This window comes from Dermacentor andersoni, chromosome 3 (assembly GCF_023375885.2).
Source record: "Dermacentor andersoni chromosome 3, qqDerAnde1_hic_scaffold, whole genome shotgun sequence".
Classification (NCBI taxonomy): domain Eukaryota; kingdom Metazoa; phylum Arthropoda; class Arachnida; order Ixodida; family Ixodidae; genus Dermacentor; species Dermacentor andersoni.
Window position 1 is genome coordinate 6,121,134 of NC_092816.1, and position 21,778 is coordinate 6,142,911.

Here is a 21,778-nt window from a genome sequence, read left to right on the forward strand (position 1 = left end):
CGGGATAGCAGCGTCTCCCACTGCTCTCGGGGGTGAGGCTAGAGGAGGCAAGACTGGATTTCGTTTGCAATCTATGACAATGTGCAGGAGGATTCCTAGCTGTTCGCAGTATTTACATTGTTCGGCATCCTGAGTAGGGAACATGAGACGAAGCCTCCTTGGGCGCTGGAACGTGTTGGTTCGCCACAGATGCAACTCGAAAGCATGCCAATACCACAACAACAGTTGCACCATCTGTCACTGCTACATTGAACACTGCGTTTTCACCACTGCCATTACTGATGGCGCCACCGTTCTGCGGCAACGGAACCAATGTTATTGTAATTAGAATTCTAGACAAAATATTAGACCCATACCAATGCGGTTTCAGGGAAGGTAGGTCGACGACAGACTAGCTTGTGTGCATGGAAACGTACATCCGTGAAGCCTTCATCCACAAACAGCTTGTCGTATCTGTATTCCTTGATATAGAAAAGGCATATGACACTACGTGGCGCTTTGGGATCCTTCGGGATCTTTCTGGAATGGGTATACGCGGCAACTTGCTGACCATTATTGAGAGCTACCTGTCTGACAGAACATTTCACGTTAGAGTTGACAATGTGCAGTCTCGATCATTCTCACAGGAGACAGGTGTACCGCAGGGTGGAGTGCTGATCTGTACACTCTTTATTGTCAAAATGAATTCCTTGCATACCATCATACCTCGCACACTCTTTTACTCGGTTTATGTGGACGATGTACAGATAGATTTTAGGTTGTGCAATCTCAGCATCTGCGAGAGACAGCTACAGCTTGGCCTGAACAAACTCTCTAAGTGGTCAGAAGAAAATGGCTTTAAATTTAACCCTCAAAAGAGCACATGTGTTCTCTTCTCAAACAAGAGAGGCATGTCACCGGAACCCGCCATTGACCTTAACGGAGAACGACTATCGGTCAGTCTTGAACATAAATTTTTGGGTATTCTTTTGGACAGAAAACTTAATTTCATTCCCCACTTGAAATATCTGAAAGCTAAGTGCCTGAAGATTATGAACCTGCTGAAGCTGCTTTCTCGAACAAACCGGGGCAGTGACAGGAGGTGTTTGCTTAGCCTGTATAAAAGCCTTGTACGATCACGCCTCGACTACGGAGCCGTGGTGTACCAATCCGCATCGGACAGTGCTCTCAAAATTCTCGGCCCGGTCCCCAATCTAAGTATACGGTTGGCAACAGGCGCATTTAGGACAAGCCCTGTGGAAAGTCTGTATGTCGAAGCGAACGAATGGTCCCTACACCTACGCAGAACATATCTAAGCTTTTGCTACTTTTTAAAATGTAAATCGAATGACGAACATCCGTGTTACTCAACTGTACTTGACTTATCTTGTGCAAGACTTTACCGTAACCGCCCATCTGTTCGAGCTCCTCTATCTGTGCGCTTAGAACAACTGGCTAATGAAACCGGTATTCATCATCAAGAAACAGTCCTAATGACTCCCACTAACCTTGCACCACCTTGGGAATGGCAGTCTATCCAGTGTGATATGTCTTTCGTCGCAATAACAAAATATGCGCCTGAGGTGCATATGCATTCACACTTTCTCGAGCTCCAGGCGAAGTACTCCTGCGCGGAGTTTTATACCGACGTTTCAAGGTCTAGTTATGGTGTAGCTTATGCAGCGCTCGGACCTTCATTTTCAACGTACGGTGCATTAAATCCAAACACCAGCATTTTCACAGCGGAGGCATACGCGATCCTCTCTGCTGTGAAATATATAAAACAAGCAGGTATAACAAAGGCTGTCATATTCACAGACTCATCAAGCGTTCTTAGTTGCATATCAAGTCTACTAAAACACAAAAATTCTATCCTTAATGAAGCCTACAACCTTCTATGTTCAGCATACATGTCGAACCAAATGATTATTCTTTGTTGGGTGCCTGGCCATAGAGGCATAGAGGGCAACGTAGCTGCTGACGAAAGGGCTACATCCGTACCTTTTTGTGATGCAAACATTAATATACCTGTACCCTACACAGACCTTAAGCCATTTTTACAACATAAACTACGGACGTATTGGCAACGGCAATGGGAGACTCACGTATCTAACAAACTGCACCTAATCAAACCAAAAATAGGGAACTGGATCTCTGAGAAAACAACAAGACACCAGGAAGTACTGCTCTGGAGGTTAAGAATTGAGCACACCTATAGTACTCACTCGTATATTCTAACTGGATCTAACCCTCCGATATGCACTAGGTGTGGAAGTAGACTTACAGTCCTTCATGTTCTCGTTCAGTGCCCATTATTAGAAGAGGAGAGAAAAAAAGTTCTTCCCTTGCTTATACTGTCATAATATACATTTGCACCCAGTCTTCTTTTTAGGATATGACCCTCTATTCAATTTTAAATCAGTACTCAAGTTCCTAGAAGAAACGAATACCACAGAAATCATTTGGCCAGACTATTTGTAGCACAGCCTCTGCTTAGAGGCTGTAGCTGCCATGAAATCACTTACAGAGCACATGCCTCGCCCCCCTTGCGCTGAAGGGCTCTGCAGAGGCACTGGTGCTGCTATAAATTAACATGTTTTAGCATCTAATCCTTCACAACGTACTTTTACAATCATAGAACTCACGTTTCATTGACATTATTTTAGTAGATGTAGATTTTACACCATTTACAGCGCATATTTTAGGCCAATATACAGCCACTCGATTTCCGCCATATTCAACGATACTCATTGCCATTCATCACCAAATGTCATGGCGCTCTTTGGCCATTTCTGGCCCTTGCGCCAAGAAACAACATCCATCATCAATTTTTGGGGAGCTTTACCCAGTTTTCAGTACGTCTGAATGTATGTATGCCAGCGGCCGACCTATTGCACGCCAACTTCGGTCACAAGGAATGCGACACTTGGTGTGTGCTGCTCTCGAACGAACCTCATTGAGGCCAACTTAACTGTGTCTCCGGGCATCTGTCATCTGGGCGTGTTCCCCTCTTCAATAAACCTCTGACGCCAACTTGGGTCGCTGGGTATGCATCACTAAGTACGTGCCGCTTTTCATAATTAATCATCGTATAAAACATATCACCACCAATCACAAACCCATCACAAGATGGATTGTTAATCGCATGTCTTACAGTATTCGGAAGCCTTATTGTGCGCCGACGAAGCTGCATTATTTTTCTCGGGGGACACAACGGAAAAGCTTCAGTGCAAAATAAAACAGTATCTTTGTTGGCTTATGAATCATCTCGCGATTAACATTCAAAAGCTAATTATAGTGTTTGATTTAAGAAAGGAGAATTGTTGGCAATCACGATTTAGTTGGTGTACATGAACGATACGCAGTTGCTACGCGTGCCTGGTTACAACTGTCTGGGCGTGTGGTTTCGAACCACACGTCCAGACAGGGTGCGTGGCTTCACCCTGTCTGAGCCAAGTTGAGATTTCCGAATTCCCTGGTATTTCCAGCTTTTCCCTGAGTCCCTTTGCGAAATTCCCTGAGTGGCACAGAATATTACTTTATACCAAGACGGGCTGACACCATGTGACACTATGGTGTCACTCTCTAGTAAGCATGTTAAAAAAATAAAAAGCGACTTAATCCAGTTTGAATATTAAGGAGTAGCGTTTATGTTACTCAAGAAGAAAACAGAAGGGAGGGGTTAGTAAAACGCACAACGAACAAAATACCTTCGAGAAAGTTAAAACCCATTGTCGGACATTCCCAAATACGAATAAAAAGGAGATGCATACAGGAGCAAATATTTTCGAAGATAAGCTATTTCTATCAACTGATAGCAAGCTCATTGGTGTGAGACCCGAACTTTGTCACAAGTGAGATTCTCTCTCAACTGCTGGTAATCTGAACTGTCCTGTCATACTCTCAGCCTACGCACAACGCCTCAGTGCTGCATTTCACTGCTTTAAAAAAATTATTTTGCTTTGTATTAGGCACAGCTGCATCTCCGCATCAGCCAACACTATTTTTTGAGCTCAAGCTCCTTCAAAAAAGCAGCGGCACGCTTCCTTTCCCGTTCATTACTCACTGCGTAGGTCCTTTCTGTTCTCGCCCTTCTTCCGCCGCGCGTTCGCCCCACGGACAATTTGAAGCATCCTCTTGGTCAGCTGTACAGTCAACGTCCGATTTTTCGGATTCCCTACAATCCGCGAAAACTTCCGAAAAGTCAGGCAGTCGGAAAAGATCAGTGCATGGCTTTTACAGCCCTTAAGCGCTAACCTCGTCGCAGGCACATCCGAAAAAGCTCTGAAGGCCTGTCAGCAGACTTATTAGGCATATCGGTGCTCATACTGGGACAGGAGATGGTGGGCGCACGCTTGTCTAATGAAGGAATACGTACTGTTTCCCGTGACAATTGCCTCTTCCCCCGCTTATTATGCTTTACCGCAATACTTACTTTCCTGTATTCTTGACCGCGTAACACTTCTGTACAGAGGCGAAGTTGACTTTTGGGAACCGGCATTATGCAACGCGTCGTGCCTCCCAAGCATCGAAGCCAACCGCGAGGACCACAAAGGCGGAGTCCGTGCCATTGCTAACAGCGGCAAATTCTATTAATGAAAAACGCGGCACAGAACAGCAAGAAGCTTAAAAGCGAACATCGAAGCAGTCAGATCTAGCGTTACTGAGGTTGTGGCTGCGGCTGCCACCCGATCTGCGTGCAAGAGCACCTGTTCGAGGCGGCAAAGTAATCAAAATGGCGGCGGTGGTGGCTTTGATTATTGCCGTTTCAGACCTGCGGTGACGGCAGTAAGTGTAGTAAATCGGACGCCGAAGGGTTCTCGCATCCGAAATTTCAGACGTTCTTATGCATACGCTCTATAGGGTACGTGTTGGTGCCCACACGAAGCCGCCCGCATTATTGGGCATATCGCAAAAATCAGGCGCCCAGAAAATCGGTCGTTGACTGCACAATGGGAACTCCTCCAGCCGACGTCAGGGCGTCAAAGACGATTCGTTACGATTTCTCTATTACTCGAGCCAGCATTACAGCGACGTTCGTTACCTTCCAATAAAAATACAGCTAATTTTCACTGATAGAAGCACAAATTCCCCGAATTTTCCCTGAGTATCTCCAGACTACTAAAAATCCCTGATAATTCCTGGTTTTCTCGGTTGGTCGACACTTTCCTGTCAAACTAAAGACGCGTGCAAAAAGCTTCCATATATTGTTACGGTGAAGGGAAGGAAGAACTTGGATTTGACTAGAGGAAGACCAAGTCTGGCAGTTGCCTGAACGCCATTAAACTCAGTTGTAAATATACATTATTTTACACTCGTGGGCCTGCTTTCTTCCCGCAACATTTTGGTGCAAGGTGCGGAGTACAATCACGCAACTTCGCAGTGGACGTCATCTACCTGCCGCCACAATGGCAAATCAACCGACACAAGCGACAACGTCTCAGCAGCCCGTGCCAACGGTATTCCTCACTCATCCGCGGGACCCAGGGACATATTGTGGCACGGACAACGCCGACATCGAGGACTGGCTTACGATGTACGAACGATCATGTGGGACAGCAACAGGTGGGATCCAACAATGATGCTAGCAAACGTGATATCTTATCTAAGAGGAACTGCGAGGCAATGGTACGACACACATGAAGCTGACCTAACGAGCTGGGATGTCTGCAAAGAAAAAATGCGAGACCTTTTTGGCAGACCTGTTGGTCGTCAGCTGGCAGCAAAAAAAGAACTTGCGGGTCGCGCTTAAACGTCCACAGAATCCTATGTCGTCTACATACAGGATGTGCTGGCCCACTGTCGCAAGGCTCATAACAACAAGACCGAGGCAGACAAGATTGGTCATATTTAAAGGTATTGCAGACGATGCCTTCGATCTCCTAATGTGCAAGGATTGTGCCACTGTGGATGCAATTATAAAGGAGTGCCGGCGCTTCGAACAAGCGAAGGCCCGCCGCGTCGCTCAAACTTTCGACCGATTGCCCAATACCACCGCGACATCTTCTTGCGAACACCCGCCGCGGTTCGTTCAGCCCGCAGGACCGGAAGAAATCACGCGCATCGTTCGCCGTGAGCTGGAGGCCATGGCTCGGGCTCCAGTTCGTCCCGACTGTCGGGAAAGCGTGCCCGCTACATCCCTTATACAAGCTGTCGTTCAGGAGGAAATAGCAAGTTTGGGCATTCCATCTCTCTGCTCGGTCCGCCATACAAACACCTACCAGATTTCTCCGGCCGCTCGCTCCCAGACGCAAAGCTTTCCGCCACCCCGTCGCAACCCAGCTGACTGGCGCACAGCGGATGATAAACCCATCTGCTTTAATTGTTCCGGTATTGGACACATCGCCCGTCATTGCCGCAACCATTGGTCGTCGCCTCCTCGGTGGTCGTCTCCGAGTCACTACCGCCAAGTACCAGAAAATCGTACTTTCTCGCCCTATACGCCGACTAGGAACATCAGCGCCGACAGCGCTCCACCAAGATCCAGCCGCTCCCCGTCTCCGCAAGGTCGTAGGTCCCGTTCGCCTCTCGTTCACCGCTCTTCGTCCCCTTCTGCAACCGGCCGCTTCGCTTCGGGAACCTAGGCGGTGCAGCTCCCGGAGGTGAAGCTGAAACTCCGACCCGGCCCACAAATCGTCTGTTGACCCTTCCTACATGTGGAAACCTACTGGACATTGAAGTTGATAGCATTCCTGTTAGATCTCTCGTCGATACAGGAGCGCAACTTTCAGTTATGAGCGCTGCTCTCCGCCGAAGGCTCAAAAAGCTTCTGACACCCGCCATACCGGGCACTGTGCGAGTCGCCGATGGGAGTACTTCACCTGTCCTTGGAATGTGAACAGCACGTGTGACCATTGGGGGCCATTATACCGTTGTTCTATTTATCGTCCTTGAACACTGTCCGCACGACCTAATTCTTGGCCTCGACTTCCTTTCGAAACACTCAGCCCAAATTGACTGCTCCGCAGGTGTTGTACAGTTGTATCTGCCGCTTCCTGCCGACGCAACAACTTGTGCTTCATACCGTTTATGTTCTGCTGAGTTTGCAAGGCTGCCTCCACATACGGCTACAAATGTCCTCCTGACACCCAGCCCTCCCGTACTTGATGGCGAGTACGTCGTGTCGCCGCTTACTGACGTGGTTTTGTCGCGCAATATTAGCCTGCCGAGCACCTTAATCCGGATCCGCGAAAACTGCACTCGCGTGCCCATCCTCAATTTTGGATTTTCGTCACATGTGCTGCCACACGGTATCGCCATAGCGCATATCACTCCTTTGGAAGAATTTGAGGTTTCTTCTTTGACCTCTGAATCCTTCCTCAGTACCAACGGACCTTTGTCACCCACTCCTTCGTACTCGACGTCTGCGGACGATGTTTCTAAAATGATCGCCCCTGACCTTCCTTCCGAGCAAACAGCAGCTCTTCGTCACCTCCTGTCATCTTATCGGGACATCTTTGATTTGGACGACCATCCACTTGGCCAGACATCTGTTGTCACGCATCGCATCAACACCGGTGACGCCAGCCCCATTCATAGGCGGCCATATCGTGTCTCCGCAACAGAAAGGGCCATCATACAGAAAGAGGTAGACAGGATGATGGACAAGGACATCATTGAACCTTGCAGTAGCCCGTGGGCATCACCGGTTGTCTTAGTAAAGAAAAAAGACAACTCGTGGCGCTTCTGCGTTGACTACCGTCACCTCAACAGGATAGCAAAGAAGGATGTTTACCCCCTGCCTCGCATTGATGACGCGCTTGACTGCCTTCACGGATCCCAATACTTTTCGTCAATTGACCTCCGCTCCGGCTATTGGTAGATTAGCGTCGATCAGGTGGACCGCGAAAAAACCGCCTTCGTCACACCGGACAGTCTGTACCAATTTAAAGTGATGCACTTTGGGTTATGCAATGCGCCAGCTACATTCGAGCGCATGATGGACTCTCTCTTGCGCGGCTTGAAGTGGTTTACATGCCTCTGTTACCTCGACGACGTGATTGTGTTTTCGGCGAACTTTCAGAGCCACCTGCGGCGCCTCACAACCATACTCTCCGTGTTTCGCAGGGATGGCCCTCAGCTGAACTCCTCCAAGTGCCATTTCGGTCGCCATGAAATTAACATGCTCGGTCATCTCGTAAACGCCGCCGGAATCCAATCAGATCTACAGAATGTTCACGCCGTGCGAAATTTTTCTGTACCTTGTTCACCAAACGATGTCCGTAGTTTTCTGGGCTTAGGCTCTTATTTCCGGCGATTTGTGAAAAATTTTGCCGACATCGCTCACCCTCTCACTGAGCTTCTTAAGAAAGACGTCTCTTTCTCTTGGGGTCCAGTGCAGGAGAAAGCGTTCTCTACCCTGATTGAGCGGCCTACAACTTCCCCAATTCTGTCACACTTTGGCCCTTCTGCGCCCACTGAAGTACGAACTGACGCGAGTGGTCATGGCATCGGCGCTGTCCTCGCTCAGCGTCAACAGGGCCAAGACCGTGTCATCGCTTACGCTAGCCGCCTTCTTTCTACGCCCGAGCGAAATTACTCCATTACGGAGAGAGAATGTCTCCCGCTCGTATGGGCAGTCGCGAAATTTCGGCCGTACCTTTTCGGTTGGAGCTTCTGCGTCGTAACCGATCATCACGCCCTCTGCTGGCTCTCCTCTTTGAAGGACCCAACTGGACGACTTGTACGTTGGGCCTTGCGTCTACAAGAATATACATTTTCTATTATATACAAGTCAGGGCGCCTGCATAAAGACGCTGACTGCTTGTTCCGCAATACCGTGGATCAACCAGACGATACCGATGCAGACTCGGACATCAGTGTTCTATCCCTCTCCGGCTTCCTCCATATTGGCGACGAGCAGCGCAAAGATCCTGTTCTTCGAACACTTATGGAACGTCTAAGCTCCTCGCCCAATGACCCGTCCCTCCGGATGTTCACCTTGCGCGATGGAACTTGATACCGTCGTAGCGTTCGTCCTGACCGCCCGGAGCTCCTCCTAGTCGTTCCCAAGCACCTTCGACTAGCCGTGCTCCAGTAACTTCACGACGCTCCTACTGCTGGATATCTGGGCATCACTCGTACATACGACCACCTGCGGCGACGCTTCTTCTGGCCCGGCATTTATCGCTCTTTGCGCCGTTATGTAGCTTCTTGCGACCTGTGCCAGCGCCGGAAGACGCCTGCTATGCCTCCCGCTGGTTTGCTGCAACCAATTGATCTCCCTACAAGCCCTTCTTCCGTGTGGGCCTAGATCTCGTTGGCCCCTTTCGAATTTCCATCAAAGGAAACAAATGTATTGCTGTAGCAACCGATTATGCCACGAGATATGCCATCGCACGAGCGCTACCAACCAGCTACGCTACAGATGTCGCCGACTTTTTACTATACGACGTCATCCTGTACCACGGCGCCCCTCACCAGTTGCTGACGGATCGCGGCCGCTACTTTCTATCGAAGGTCGTCGATGATCTGCTCCGCTCCTGTTCTACAGAACACCAGATTGCTACCGCGTACCACCCTCAAACGAGCGGCCTCACCGAGCGACTCAACCGCACGCTAATGAAATGCTGGCTATGTACGTTTCCGACGATCACCGCGACTGGGACGTCGCTTTACCATACATCACTTTCGCATACAACTCGTCCCGTCACGACACTGCCGGATTTTCACCATTTTACCTGTTGTATGGCCGCCACCCCACCTTGCACTTTGACACATTGCTACCTTCCGCAGTACAATCACCCAGTACCGGTTACGCTCGCGATGCTATTGACTTAGCCGCCCAGGCCCGAGAAGTCGCCCGTCATCGCCTTATAGTCTCGCAAGCTTCTCAAAAGCGACGCTACGACCTTCGGCAAAGAGACTCTCATTTTTCACCTGGTTCCCTTGTCCTTCTCTGGACGCCTTCACGTCGCGTCGGCTTGTCGGAAAAACTACTTTCCCGTTATTCTGGTCCGTACCAGATCTTACGCCAACTGTCCGACTTGACATACGAGATCGCCCCAGTCGGTCAGCCTTCAGTGCCTCCCAACGCAACCAGCGATGTTGTTCACGTCGCCAGGCTGAAGCCCTATGTCCTCCCATTAAGTGAGCCTCTATAACTTGCACCGGGATGGAGCTACTCTGCCGGGAGGGTGATGTTACGGTGAAGGGAAGGAAGAAGTTGGATTGTACTAAAGGAAGACGAAGTCTGGCAGTTGCCTGAACGCCATTAACCTCAGTTGTAAATATACATTATTTTACACTCGTGAGCCTGCTTTCTTCCTGCAGCAATATATATGTCACATTTTAACCCCTTCGCCCTTTCGTTAATCGGATGTTCAACTCACGAAAAGAGAAGTGGTTCTTTATGAAAAGGAGAAAGTTGGCCTTATATGATGCAGCCCTTAAGTGAGTACGGCTCAACCAGACCTGCGGTGGGTAACTAACTCATCTCAGGGCCATGTCACCGTGTGTATGGACGGAGGCTTATAGAATTTGCTGGAGCCGCTGTTTGGAATAAAATACACAGAAAAGTCAAACTTCAGGACAACATTTCCATGTCGTTCAAAATATTTATGCATGAGTCGCTGGAAACCTTTTATCTTGGAACTTATAATCTTTAAAGGGACACTAAAGGCAAATGCTAACTAAAACTAAAGTGATAGATTAGTGCTCCAGAATCTCTAATGCGTCAATGTTATCGCGAATAGAGCCTTCATAATCGAGAAATCTAGGCAAATCCCGGACATGATTAGAGACTCCCTCGGGACATTCAAGCACTTGCCCGATGATGAAAGCACTCCTGAGTTAAATTCTGCCACTAGTACTCAAGTACTCGTTACAAAAAACACACTCGTATTATCAGATCAAATAAAATGCTACTTGTCCAGTTCAGTTTCATGTTTAGAAAAATGAACTCGTGGAAATTTCCGTTGAAGCGAACGTGGGCGGTCGAAAGGTTTTGTTTTCACTCGGCTCTGCGCTGCCCACGTTTTCTCGTTTCAGTACTTTCCTGATCGAGAAGTGCTGCAGTGCCTTTGCTGGCTCGCAAAACTTGCACAAATTGCAAGCAGCAGAGAATTCAACATGTCATGTCGCGGGATGCCTGAACGATCTGCGCCACTTGACCAAAAAAAGCAGCTGCAGCGGCGAATCCGCCACTCTCTCTTGGCTCGGTGCCGCCGTCTGTCGGGCGCCGTTTTACTCACCGATGGCAGCAAAGGGCGGTGATGGCGTATGCAACGTCACCACTCCCCCGGTAGGGTGGCGCGAGATTTGAATTTCTGAAAACTTGTTCGGACCCTCCAGATACAATTTTCTCGTAAATTAGTCTTTTCCTGACACGAAACAAGCTCTGCGAGGTTTCTCGAAAGTTATTTAAACAGTCTATATCGACTTAGTATTTGCCTTTCATCATCATCAGCCTGGCTACGCCAGCTGCAGGGCAAGGGCATCTCCCATACTTCTCCAACTACCCCGGTCATGTGCTAATTCCGATCATGCATGTTGTGCCTGCAAACTTCCTAATCTCATCCGCCCACCTAACTTTCTACCGCCACCTGTTACGCTTACCTTCTCTTCGAATCCAGTCGGTAACACTTAATAACCATTGGTTATCTTCCCTCCTCATTACATGTCCTGCCCATGCCCATTTCCTTTTCTTGAATTCACCTAAGATGTCATGAACCATTCCCTCATCCAATCTGCTCTTTTCTTATCCCTTAAAGTTACACCTACCATTCTTCATTCCACAGCTCGTTGCGTCGTCCCCAATTTAAGTGGAACCCTTTTCGTAAGCCTCCAGGTTTCTGCCCCGTACGTGAGTACTGGTAAGACACAGCTGTTAAAAACTTTTCTCTTGAGGGATAATGGCAACCTGCTGTTCATGATCTGAGAATCCCTGCCAAACGCACCCCAGCCCATTAATATTCTTCTGAGTATTTCAGTCTCACGATCCGGATCCGCGGTCACTACCTGCCCTAAGTAGATTTATTCCCTTACCACTTCCAATGCCTCGCTACCTATAGTAAACTGCTCTTCTCTTCCGAGACTGTTAAACATTATTTTAGTTTTCTGCAGATTAATTTTTACACTCACCCTTCTGCTTTGCCTCTCCAGGTCAGTGAGCACGCATTGCAATTGGTCCCTGAGTTACTAAGCAAGGCAATATCACCAGCGAATCGCAGGTTACTAAGGTAATCTCCATCAACTCTTATCCCCAATCCTTCCCAATCCGGGTCTCTGAATACTTCTTGTAAACACGCTGTGAATGGCATTGGAGAGATCGTATCTCCCTGCCTGACGCCCTTCTTTATTGGGATTTTGTTGCTTTCTTTATGGAGGACTACGGTGGCTGTGAAGCCGCTATAGATATCTTTCAGTATATTTAGATGCGCCTCGTTTACACCCCGATTCCTTAATGCCTGCATGACTGCTGAGGTTTCGACGGAATCAAACGCTTTCTCGTAATCAATGAAAGCTATATATAAGGCTTGGTTATATTCCGCACATTTCGCTGTCACCTGATTGATAGTGTGAATATGGTGTATTGTTGAGTAGCCTTTACGAAATCCCGCCTGATCTTTTCGTTGACATAAGTCTAAGGTGTTCCTGATTCTATTAGCGATTACCTTAGTAAATACTTGGTAGACAACGGACAGTAAGCTGATCGGCCTATAATTTTTCAAGTCTTCAGCGTCCCCTTTGTTATGGATTCGGATTATGTTGGCGTTCTTCCAAGATTCCGGTGCGCTCGCGGTCATAAGGCATTGCGTATACAGGGTGGCCAGTTTTTCTAGAACAATCTGCCCACCATCCTACAACAAATCTGCTGTTACCTGATCTTCCCCAGCTGGCTTCCTCCTTTGCATAGTTCCCAAGGCTTTCTTTACTTCTTGCGGCGTTACTTGGGGGATGTCAAATTCCTCTAGACTATTCTCTCTTGCATTATCGTCGTAAGCGCCACTGGTATTGTATACATCTCTATAGAACTCCTCAGCCACTTGAACGATTTCATCCATATTCGTAATGATATTGCCGGCTTTGTCATTTAACGCATACATCTGATTCTTGCCTACTCCTAGTTCCTTGTTCACTGCTTTTAGGCTTCCTCCGTTCTTGAGAGCATATTCAATTCTATCCATATTATACTTCCTCATATCAGCTGTCTTACGCTTGTTGATTAACTTCGAAATTTCTGCTAGTTCTATTCTAGCTGTAGGGTTAGAGGCTTTCATACATTGGCGTTTCTTGATCAGATTTTTCGTCTCCTGCGACAGCTTACTGGCATTCTGTCTAACGGAGTTACCACCGACTTATATTGCACACGCCTTAATGATGCCCATAAAATTGCCGTTCATATCTTCAACACTAAGGTCCTCTTCCTGAGTTAAAGCCGAATACCCGTTCTGTAGCTTGATCCGGAATTCCTCTATTTTTCCTCTTACCACCAACTAATTGATCGGCTTCTTATGTACCAGTTACTTCCGCTCCCTCCTCAAGCCTAGGCTAATTCGAGTTCTTGCCATCCTATGGTCACTGCAGCGCACCTTGCCGAGCACTTCAACATCTTGTATGATGCCAGGGTTAGCGCAGAGTATGAGGTCTATTTCATTTGTAGTCTCGCCATTTGGGCTCCTCCACGTCCACTTTCGTATATCCCACTTGCGGAAGAAGTAATTCATTATCCGCATATTATTCTGTTCTGCAAACTCTACTATTAACTCTCGCCTGCTAGTCCTAGTACCTATGCCATATTCCCCCACTGACTTCTTGCCTACCCTGGCATTGAGCTCGCCCATCAATATAGTGTATTTTGCTTTGGCTTTACCGATCGCCGATTCCACGTTTTCATAGAACTTTCGACTTCCTGGTGATCATGACTGGATGTAGGGGCGTAGACCTGTACGACGATCGCCGATTCCACGTTTTCATAGAAGCTTTCGACTTGCTGGTGATCATGACTGGATGTAGGGGCGTAGACCTGTACGACGATCGCCGATTCCACGTTTTCATAGAAGCTTTCGACTTCCTGGTGATCATGACTGGATGTAGGGGCGTAGACCTGTACGACGATCGCCGATTCCACGTTTTCAGAGAAGCTTTCGACTTCATGGTGATCATGACTGGATGTAGGGGCGTAGACTTGTACGACGATCGCCGATTCCACGTTTTCATAGAATCTTTCGACTTCCTGGTGATCATGACTGGATGTAGGGGCGTAGACCTGTACGACCTTCAATTTGTACATCTTATTAAGTTTCACAAAAAGACCTGCCACCCTCTCGTTAATGTTATAGAGTTCCTGTGTGGTGCCAGTTATATCCTTATTAATCAGAGATCCGACTCCTAGTTCTCGTCTCTAGGCTAAGCCGCGGTAGCACAGGACGTGTCCGGTTTTTAGCACTCTATATGCTTCTTTTGTCCTCCAAGCCTCACTGAGCCCTATTATCTCCCATTTACTGCCCGCTAATTCCTCCAATAGCCCTGCTAGACTCGCCTCGCTAGATAACGTTCTACCGCTAAGCGTTGCCAGGTTCAGATTCCAATGGCGGCCTGTCCGGACCCAGGGATTGTTAGCACCCTCTGCTGCGTCACAGGTCTGACCGCCGCCCTGGTCAGCTGCTTCGCAGCTGCTGGGGACTGCGGGGCCGGGGTTTGACTGTTGTATTCATATAAGAGATTGTGGCCAAGTACTGCACCAGGGTGGCCAATCCTGCTCTGGTGAGGGATTGCGTTACCGGTTCTGGTCACCGGCATCAGACCGCATTCCAGGTCTGTTTATGCAGTTTTATCGAGACGCGGATTTCGTTTTTTTAACCTGGTAGAAAATTGCGCGGTACTGAGATTCGAACCACGGTCCTCTTGCACGCGAGCCGGATGCTCTACGTCTACGCCACCGCTGCATGTCTTTGTTATTTGCCTTTAGTGTCCCTTTAAGTTCTTTCTATAAACGGCAAAATTGTGTAGTTGCCTTTTGAGTAGTTTCCTCGGTGAAAGTGAAGAAAGTGTATTTCGCATTTTTGCACTCTATCTTGCTTAATGGTTCTGTTGAATTCACTTATTGATTAAGGTTTATCACGTTTATGCTAATCTATAATTGGACTTCAGACTCAACAATAAGGCTGTGGGACCAATCACTGTCGTGTATTATTTGCTGTGTTTGAGTACTTATAGATAAATCAAATAATGTCACTAATCATATCAAGTGATGCACTATAATGCTCTCTTATTTCTTTCTTTAGTGGTGGTGAAACAGATGTCGTCCGCTTCGAGTATATTGCGGATGAAGCTGGTGAGTAATGCCCTCCGAGAGATAATACTAAAACTAAAGTCACTGCTAAATGCTACCTGTCTGCTAAAACTAGAGCGCAAACAAGCAACGGCTTAGTAGGAATAGTCATGCATATATGAAACTTCTACTTCATCAACATCATTAACCCATTTTATGTCCACTGGAGGACGAAGGCCTCTCCCTGCGACCTCCGCTACCCTTCTCCTTCGCGAACCGATTACAACTAGCGCCCGCGAATTTCCTGATTTAGTCCACGCCACCTAGTCTTCTGCCATCCTCGCCAGCGCTTCCCTTCTCTTGATACCCATTCAGTAACCCTAATGGTCCAGCGGTTATCTAACTTGCGCATTACATGACCTACCCAGCTCCATTCTTTTCTCTTAATGTCAATTAGAATATCGGCTATACGCGTTTGCTCTCTAATCCTATTTATTCAACAGTAAGTACAGCGCCATGTATAAACTCCTTAATACAATATCACTGTCAGGAGTTATGATGTGGAGACATGACAGCGACAGATTGACGCGTAATGCAGGGCAACATAATTAGGAGGCATCATACAGCTAAATAATTTTAACTGAATTTCCATGGAATGTGGCGGCTAGCCAATTCGCGTGTGCTGATAAATTGTTTAAAGGAAAGTTCAAAAAACGTTCCTGCTTTTTGAAAAATACCTTTTTCTTGTGCGTATTTTTTTTGTGTGTGATTAGCGCCAGCGCTTAGCAGCAATAACAACCTATGCGCCAGTTGGTGCACATGTGCACGTGTCTTGTTTGAAACCTTATGCAGACCCGCCGTGGTTGCTCAGTGGCTATGGTGTTGGGCTGCTGAGCACGAGGTCGCGGGATCGAATCCCGGCCAGGGCGGCCGCATTTCGATGGGGGTGAAATGCGAAAACACCCGTGTACTTAGATTTAGGTGCATGTTAAAGAAACCCAGGTGGTCGAAATTTCCGTAGTCCTCCACTACGGCGTGCCTCATAATCAGAAAGTGGTTTTGGCACGTAAAACCCCATTATTTAATAAAAACAACCTATGTACAACACTTTCCGTAGCACAATCTCTGTCCAGCGACAACGACGGTCAGAGGGAGTATAAAGAGGTGAGATGCGGTAATTAAATGGTGAAGTTGGTCAAAAAAACCTGTAGGGACCAAGAAAACGACTGTGAAATTTGTCACATAGACTGAGGACACGGCTCGCGAGACGGGCTTTCTAGGAGAGGCGTGGGTGGACGATGCAAGCTCGGGAGCGGGCAACGGGAGAGGGCGTCGGCGCCTTGGTGCTTCTTTCCAGACCTGTGCGTTATGTCTAAATCTGACTCATCTCAGGGAATCACCCAGCGCGCAAGGCGACCCGATAAATTCGTCAGCGAGGAGAGCCAGCACAACGCGTGATGGCCTCTGACGACCGCGAAGCGGCGGCCGTGTAAATATGGCGCAATTTCTGCACAGACCAAACAGCAGCAAGGCATTCCTGCTCATTATTGGAATAATTTTTCTCTGCTGAGGACAGGCAACGACAGACACGGACACTGACTGGCTCACGAGAGGTATGGTCACATTGTAATAGAACAGCGCCTATTCCATGACCGCTAGCGTCGGTGTGGACGATGGTAGATGCAATCGTGTCAAAATGGCATAGTACCGGCTCGGACGTGGGGGCTGGTTTTAGAGCCCGAAAAGCTGCTTCTCAGTCCTTTGTCCAAATGAATGGTATGCCAGCTCTAAGAAGATGGTGAAGCGGGTATGCAAGCGTTGCGAAGTCGCGCATAAATGGGCGGAAGTAGGAGCCAAGGCCGATAAGACTGTGCGTCTTTTTGGCGTTCTGGCCGGGGAAAGTTGAGGACTGCGACAATCTACTCCGGGTAGGGCCGAATACCTTCTTTATTAAGTATCCCAGACCCTTTATGGCCTGGGATAGTCAATAAATAATAGTGGCATAGTGTGTGTGTGTGTGTGTGTGTGTGTGTGTGTGTGTGTGTGTGTGTGTGTGTGTGTGTGTGTGTGTGTGTGTGTGTGTGTGTGTGTGTGTGTGTGTGTGTGTGTGTGTGTGTGTGTGTGTGTGTGTGTGTGTGTGTGTGTGTGTGTGTGTGTGTGTGTGTGTGTGTGTGTGTGTGTGTGTGTGTGTGTGTGTGTGTGTGTGTGTGTGTGTGTTCAGCTGCAGTCCAGCCTTGGCAAGAGAGGTTAAAACTTCATCAAGGCGTTCGAGATGTTGTGAGAATGTTGAACAAAAGACAACGGTGTCGTCTAGATAGCACCGGTAGCTTTTCCATTTGAGCATACAATAGATGTTCTGATATGCCCACTATATTCCTGTACATAACAAGCCCAGCAGAGATAGCAGACGTCATATCTACACTAAACAATAACTGTGCATGCGGAGCGGACGAAATAAGTACAAAGCCTATAAAGAGAATAGCGCAAGTCATATGTCACCCGCTTTCGCATATCTGCAACCTCATCTCATCGACTGGTGAATCTCTCGTGCTCATGAAAATTGCGAGAGTAGTGGCACTGCATAAGGGGGGTGCGTTAGATAACCTCAATAATTTCAGAGCCATCTCAGTCCTTCCTATCTTTTCTAAAATCCCTGAACGTATTTTAAATAAAAGAATAGTTGGGCACTTGACAAGAAACAAAGCAATAGTACCAGCACAATTCGGGCTTCAGAAACAAAAGTCTACTGAGCAAGCGCTTTTCCATGCGAAAGACCACTTAATTAAGAACGTTGAAAAGCAGACTTAAATATTGGTGTGTTTTTGGATTTCCGAAAGGCTTTTGACTCTATTAATCACGATATATTGTTCCGAAAGTTATCCTGGTATGGCATAAGAGGTGTAGCATATGCTTTAAGAACTATCTCAGATCCTGTAAGCAGGTTATTTACCTAAAAGATTCTAAGTCCCAACTTCTTGATTTAAACTGCGGTGTTCCTCAGGGCTCAATACTAGGCCCACCTTTGTTTCTTCTCTATATTAATGATATTGTTAACGTCCTAAACACACCGTGCATAACTTTGCATGCAGATGACACCAGCGTTTTCTTCTCTAATCATAACATTCAAGAAGCATTTAACGCTGCCAGTAGGTGGATGGGGGACCTCAACTGTTGGCTAAATTCAAATAGAATACAACTGAACTGCGGAAAAACAAAGTATGTCATATTTAGACCTAAAGGAAAGCAGCTGATGGGCCACTACGAGTTAACGTTTGGGGGGCGCATTATAGAAAATACGAAGTGCGTAAACTTTTTAGGCGTATGGTTTAACGGAAGCCTGTATTATTTATTTATTTATTTATTTATTTATTTATTTATTTATTTACAGATACTGCCAGCCCTTACACAGGGCTATAGCAGGAGGGGAATACGAACATTTACAAATCAAATATTTTGCGCATGGAAAATTGTACATTGAAACACGAAAAAGGACAATAAATTAACATTAGTACACCAAGAGGTAACAGCATAAACCGGTGAAGATAAGAAAGACAAAAAGTAAAGTATATTACTTACAAACTAGGATATCTCCAACGTGTTTCGCAAAGAAATCAATTGATGAGGATGAAACGGCTTCTTCCGACAGGGAGCTCTAGGAAAAAAGCTATACTTGAAACAATCGGTATGAATAACAGGGGGACGAATAAACATTGAATGACGATGTCTAGAGGTTTCACCGGAAAGAATTTCAAAAAAGTCTGTATACCTAATATGAACATGGCGATGAATTATTTTATTTATTTTATTTATTTATTTGTAAAGTACCTTACAATGCCCTTACATGGGGATTCAGTAAGGGGGGCATACAATCTAGTAACAATAATTATAAAAGAAAACAGCAGCCAAGTGCACAGCCTAAAAGTAAGAGAAACATATTAGCTACATAAAGCTGCACATGAGGACAAGAAAAAAGAACCATATAAGTTTGTAACAAACGTACACCAGTGCAAGAAAAAGGTCGAAAAAATAACACAGAACAGTGAGTGTGATATTAATGGCTAACAAGGGTTAAGCGAGTTCAGTGAGTGCTCGAATTTTTCACGGTCAGTTTCCACAACTATGTCGTCGGGGAGGTTGTTCCAGAGCCGAATGGCACGTGGGATTGCAGACGAGTTAAATGCTTCTGTTTTACCATAGATTCGCGTGAAGCTATGATGATTGTATAATCTGTGCGACGTGTGCGATGCCGTTTCTAGGTGTAGGGAACGTTTGTTAGTGTGGTGGGCGTATTTATGAAATAATGACAAAAGGGCTATGTCGCGACGATTACTTAGCAGCTGAAGTGAAAGGTGAATCTTTATTTAAGTTACGCTAGAACGGTAGTCATAATTTCGGGAAACCAAACGTCCGGCTCTATTTTGGATTGATTCCAGCACGGTAATTAAGTAATTTTGGTGGGGAGACCAGAGTGGAGCGGCGAACTCAAGTCGAGGGCGAACAAATGTTTGAAATGCGAGTTTGCAGATAAGTGGAGGTGAGTTCCGAAGGTTACGTCGCAGGTAACCAAGTGATCTAGAAGCACTGGCACAGATGGTGGTAATGTGAGAACTCCAGGAGAGGTTTGTTAAAAGATTTACGCCGATATTTAAATGATGAGGTCCGAGATAATGGGACATTTTTTATACAGTAAGAATAGTCCAAGTTAGTGCGTTTGCGGGTGAAGGACATCACTTTACATTTTGATGAATTTAGAGTCATTAGCCAGGTGTCACACTTAATAATTTGGTTAAGATCATTTTGGAGGATCAGGTGGTCATGGGAGGTGTTAATAGAACGATAGATAATGCAGTCGTCAGCGAAAATGCGCATGCATGATGATAGGTTATTGGGTATGCCATTAATGTATATCAGAAAGAGTAAGGGACCAAGAACGCTCCCTTGTGGTACACCGGATGAAACATCTGAAAGGGGCGAGGAGAAGCTGTTAGTGAAAGTAAACTGCTGCCTGTTAGAAAAAAAATTTCGAAGCCAGGATAGAGATAGCGAATCAAATTTTAATGATGATAACGTCAAAAACAGGTGACAATGAGCTACGCGGTGAAAAGCTTTAGAAAAATCCAGACAGATGCTGTAAGTTTAAAGGTTTGCATCCACGTTAAAATGAAAATCTGTCGTAAATTCAAGCAGTTGCGTTTCGCACGACAAACCTCTTCTGAAACCATGTTGATTACGAAAAAAGTTGTTCGATTCTAGATGTTGGTAAACATGAGATGCAATATGTTCCATCATTTTGCAGCATATGCACGTTAGTGATATCGGTCGGTAGTTCTCAGCTAAATTTTTGTCAGCGTCATTGAAGATGGGTATGGCTTTGGCTGTTTTCCAATGTTGGGGTATCTGACCTGTCATTAAAGATTGATGAAAAATGTGAAATAAAAACTTGCTAGATACTGATACTGTATTTTTTAGTAATTTAGAATTAATATTGTCAATACCTGCTGAAGACGAAACTTTCCACTTATTAATAAGCTGAACAATACCATCAATAGTAATGTCAATAGGTTCCATGTACCGGTAATCTAGGTCTGCAACAATGGGCAAATCAGTAATACTTTCGTGAATACGGATGAGAAAAGTTCATTAAAAACTTGAGCGCACTCACTGTTAGCAATAGGAATGTCGTGTTCTATATCGTGTAATAAGATGTCATTAGTATTGCGTTCAGGAGCTAAAATTTGCCAGAACTTTCTGGGATTAGATTTGAGTAGTGAAGGAAGGTCTTGGGAAAAATATTTATTTTTGGCTACATTGAGTGCGTTCACGGAGGTCGTCACTGTTGTTTCCGGTCGCTGGGAAAATATCAGAAGCGGTTGTTGCGTTCACTTGCCGCTCGTAGATGTTCGACAGCTGCTGAAGCAACTTCTCCATACTTACAGCCTCCGATAAAAATTCGACGACAGTCTTCAGAGGGCTCCGCACAAAACCAGCGAAGAGCTGCTCCTTCACTCCACGCATCTTCGCAACTTCTTGTCTGCGGTCATTCCAGGGCCAGCTCGTCTGAAGAGGGGCATCATGTCTTCGACGAACGTGGTGATACTTTCATTGGGAAGCTGGACGCGGGCCTGGATCGCTCGTTCTGCCCGTTCGCGGCGATCAGCGCTGGCGTAGGTAGGTCTAGCAGCTGACGGCGGAACTCACGCCACGACGTGAGTTTTGGAACCTCACGGTTTCGGAACCATGTACGCGCGCCTTCCACAATAAAATAAAAACACTAAGTTTAGTGGCATCGTCCCATTCATTGTACTCGGCCATGCGCTCAAAGTCGGCCATCCAATCTTCGATATCTTCGAAGACATTCCCCATGGAACGACTTTGGGACCCGTGGATTCTGAAGTGTGTACCGGGTCGTCATCGCGCTATCCATACCAGTTGAGGTGGTTGGAATCACTGTGTTGTATTCTGGAGGCATTCCCCTCATCCTGCGGCTGGCCCGATGGACGGGAGTCTCTAATGGCACCGGGCTGGTGGTCTCGCTCACAGGAGGGGCATGTGGCATGAGTGAGAAATATCTCGCACCTCCACCAG

General features: G+C 46.7%; 1 long non-coding RNA gene across 1 annotated transcript; it reads left to right on the plus strand.

Annotated features, from left to right (window-relative positions):
• Window positions 1-897: 897 nt before the first annotated feature.
• Window positions 898-21,447, plus strand: LOC140216326 (uncharacterized). Its single transcript, XR_011892974.1, has 3 exons — window positions 898-935; window positions 15,207-15,256; window positions 21,130-21,447. It is a non-coding gene; the product is annotated as an uncharacterized lncRNA (long non-coding RNA).
• Window positions 21,448-21,778: the final 331 nt, after the last annotated feature.